The sequence below is a fragment of the Petaurus breviceps genome, unplaced genomic scaffold (assembly GCF_028583685.1).
Source record: "Petaurus breviceps papuanus isolate PSGF00001 unplaced genomic scaffold, PetGlider_PUasm1.0 229, whole genome shotgun sequence".
Classification (NCBI taxonomy): domain Eukaryota; kingdom Metazoa; phylum Chordata; class Mammalia; order Diprotodontia; family Petauridae; genus Petaurus; species Petaurus breviceps.
In genome coordinates, this window is record NW_027185903.1 from 26,943,551 (window position 1) to 26,947,280 (window position 3,730).

Consider the following 3,730-nt stretch of genomic DNA (forward strand, 5'->3'; position numbering starts at 1 on the left):
TTCCCAAGTAAACAGTTTGACCTTATTGAATCCTTTCTGATTTCCCTTTACCTTTTCATGCTTCTTTTGACAATTATATTTGAAAGTCAAATTTTCCATTCGGCTCTGGTCTTTTAATCAGGAATGCCAAAAATTCTCTGTTTCGTTGAATGTACTTTCTCTCCCTGAAGGATTATGCTCAGGTTTGCTGGATAGGTAATTCTGAGTAGTAATCCTAGCTCTTCTGCTCTCTGGGATATCATAATAGAAGCCCTCTGACATTTTATTGTAGAAACTGCTAAATCGTGTGTGATCCTGACTGTGGTTACATGATATTTGAATTATTTCTTTTTGGCTGCCTGCAATCTTTTCTCCTTGACCTGGGAGTTCTGGGATTTGACTAAAATATTCCTCAGTTTTCATTTGGGGATCTTTTTCAGGAAATGATCAGTGAAATCTTTCCATTTCTATTTTATTCTCTGATTCTAGCATATCAAGGCCATTTTCCTTTATAATTTCTCTTTTTATTTTTTCTTATGAGCAATTGGGGTTAAGTAACTTGCTCAAAGTTACACGGCCAGTTATTTCTGATTGTGGTGCTAAGTGTTGGAGCCCAGATTCAATCCCCAGGTCATCCCGACACTGGAGCCAGTGCTCTTACTCACTGAGCCACCTGGCCACCCCTATAATTTCTTAAAAGATGACATATAGATTTTTTAAACACAGTTTTCAGGTAGTCCAATATTTCTTAAATTATCTCTCCTGGATCTATTTTCCAGGTCAGTTGTTTATCCAATGAGATATTTCACATTTTCTTCTATTTTTCACACATTTAATTTTCTTTTGAATGTTTCTTGATGTCCAATGGAGTCATCAGCTTTCACTTCCCCAATTCTAAATTTTAAGGAATTATTTTCTTCCGTGAGCTTTTGTATCTCTTTTTCCATTTGGGTAGTTTTACTTCTTAAGAGTTCTTTTCTTCATTTAATTTTTATACATCTTTTTTTTTATATTTGGCCAATCTTGCTTTTTAAGGTTTTCTTCTCTCTTAAAAAATATTAATTTATTTATTTTTACTTTTCAACATTCACTTCCATAAGTTTTAAATTTTCTCCCCCTCCTGCCTTTCTTCCCAAAGATGGCATGAAATATATGGCTCTAAACATACATTCCTATCAAACACATTTTCACATTAGGCACATTGCAGAGAAGAATTATAATGAATTGGAGAGACCATGAGAAAGGAAAAACAGGGAGACGGTTGCTGTGGCGGAGCGGGGCCGGTGACAGGATGGCTGGGCACAGATTGGTGTTAGTATTAGTAGATCTGCACATCCCCCACCGATGCAATAGTCTTCCAGCTAAATTCAAAAAACTACTGGTACCTGGAAAAATTCAGCACATACTCTGCACTGGAAACCTTTGCACCACAGAAAGTTATGACTATCTAAAGACTCTAGCTGGAGATGTTCACATTGTTAGAGAAGACTTCGATGAGAATATGAATTATCCAGAGCAGAAGGTGGTGATTGTTGGGCAGTCCAAAATTGGTTTGATCCATGGACATCAAGTAATTCCATGGGGCGATATGGCTAGCTTAGCATTGCTACAAAGGCAGTTTGATGTGGACATTCTCATTTTAGGACACACACACAAATTTGAGGCCTTTGAACAAGAAAATAAATTCTACATTACTCCAGGATCTGCCACCAGAGCATATAATGCTCTGGAAACAAACATCATTCCTTCATTTGTATTGATGGATATCCAGGCATCTACAGTTGTTACTTACGTGCATCAGCTAATTGGAGATGATGTGAAAGTAGAACGAATTGAATATAAAAAATCCTAAAACAGGCCTCTTGATGATCTTTTTGGTTCCATTCCCTTGTTCGAATCAAGTAATTAAACATTCAGAAGCCACAGAATTGTGACATTTTTAAAGTATTATGCATTAAAAAATTAACATCTTATTTGGTGATACATAATTTGCTACAAGCTTATTGTAAACTATAAGAATGTATTTAGTTTATAGGACATGATTTCTAAGGAATAACTTGTACCACATGATAAATGGATGTATGTAAAAAAAAAAGTTTAACTGTAAATATCTTCAATGTTAACATTCAAGCCTTTGTTACCAACATAGTGCATGAATAGAAGAGTTCCAGACTGCCTCACTGTATACACAGTCCTCCTCTTTATACTGTAATAAACACCTTTCACTTAAAAAAAAGAGAGAAAGGAAAAACAAAACAAAAAAGAAAAGAAAAGAAAATCTATTTCACTCTGCATCCCAACTCCATGCTTCATTCTCTGGATGTGGATGGCATTTGCCATCATAAATCCTTTGGAATTGCTTTAGGTCCAAGGTTCTCTTAAGCTGAATTTTATGCTTCTTTTACCATTTGGACAATTCTGGCTTTTAAGGTGCTAATTTCCTTAGTGTGTTTTGAAGCTCTTTTCCAAGTTGTTGACTCTCTTTTCATAATTTTTTGCACCACTAATTTCTTTTCCCATTTTTCCTCTACCTCTCTGATTTTATTTTTTAAATCCTTTCTGAACTTTTCAAGGAATTATTTTGGGGCCTGAGACCAATTTTTGTTTGAGATATTTTAGCAATTTTGACTTTGTTGTCTTATTCTGAATTTGTTATTTTATCTTCCCTTGTCACTTTCCCTGTAACTTTCTTTGGTCAGGATCTTTTTTGTTGTTGTTTTCTTATTGTCCTGCCTATTTCTTAACTTTAAATTTTATACTAAAGTGGATTTTGCTTCTAAGATGGAGGGGCCTTGTCCTAAGCTTCAAGTTTTTTGCAGCTACTTCTGGGGTTTTGTAAGCTTTCAGTTCTTCCAAGGTGGTATGATCTAAAAGGAGGTGTGTTTACTACTCTTCTGGCCTGTGTTCTGGCTTTTGAATGACCATAAGGACTCTTTTCTGCCCTGGAACTGTGACCAAGGTCCCAATGATTGTACATGAAACTACAAATCTATTATATACAACTTGCTATTTCCTATAAATATATAATAAAGTTATCATATAACTTTCTTTTTTTCTCCTTTTCAATCTTCCCTCTTCTCCCATGCTTTAGAGAAGGCTACCATTTGACACAAATATTAAATAAATGTGTATAACCATTTTATACATACTTCTATTCATCAGTTCTGGATGCAGATAGCATCTTCCTTCATATGTCTTTTGTAGTTTATTTGGGTATTTATAATACTCAAAATGACAGTCACTCAAAGTTGTTGTTAAAACAATAATGTTATCATGCACAATGTTCTCTTGGTTCTGATCATTTCACTATTCACTATTTCATGCTAGTTGATCCATGTTTTCTTTTTTTTTTTATTTTTGAGCAATCGGGGTTAAGTAACTTGCTCAAGGTTACACGGCCAGTTATTTCTGGGTGTGGTGCTGAGTGTCTGAGCCCGGGATTTGATCTCCAGGTCGTCCCAACACTGGAACTGGTACTCTTACTTGCTGAGCCACTTGGCCACCCCTGATCCATGTTTTCTAAGAACATCAAGCTCATCATTTCTTATAGCACAGTACTTCTCCATAACAATCATACATGACAACTTATTCAGCCATTTCCCCAATTGATGGGTATCTCTGCAATTTCCAGTTCTTTGCCATCACAAAGAGAGCAACTATAAATATTTTAGAACATAAAGATTCTTTTCCTTTTTCTCTAATCATCTTTGAAAACAGACTTATTTGCGGTATGGGCTGGATCAAAGGATAT

At 35.4% G+C, this 3,730-nt stretch overlaps 1 pseudogene; it reads left to right on the forward strand.

The window, feature by feature from the left end:
• Positions 1-1,234: 1,234 nt before the first annotated feature.
• LOC138167275 (vacuolar protein sorting-associated protein 29 pseudogene) lies at positions 1,235-1,907 on the forward strand (annotated as a pseudogene).
• Positions 1,908-3,730: the final 1,823 nt, after the last annotated feature.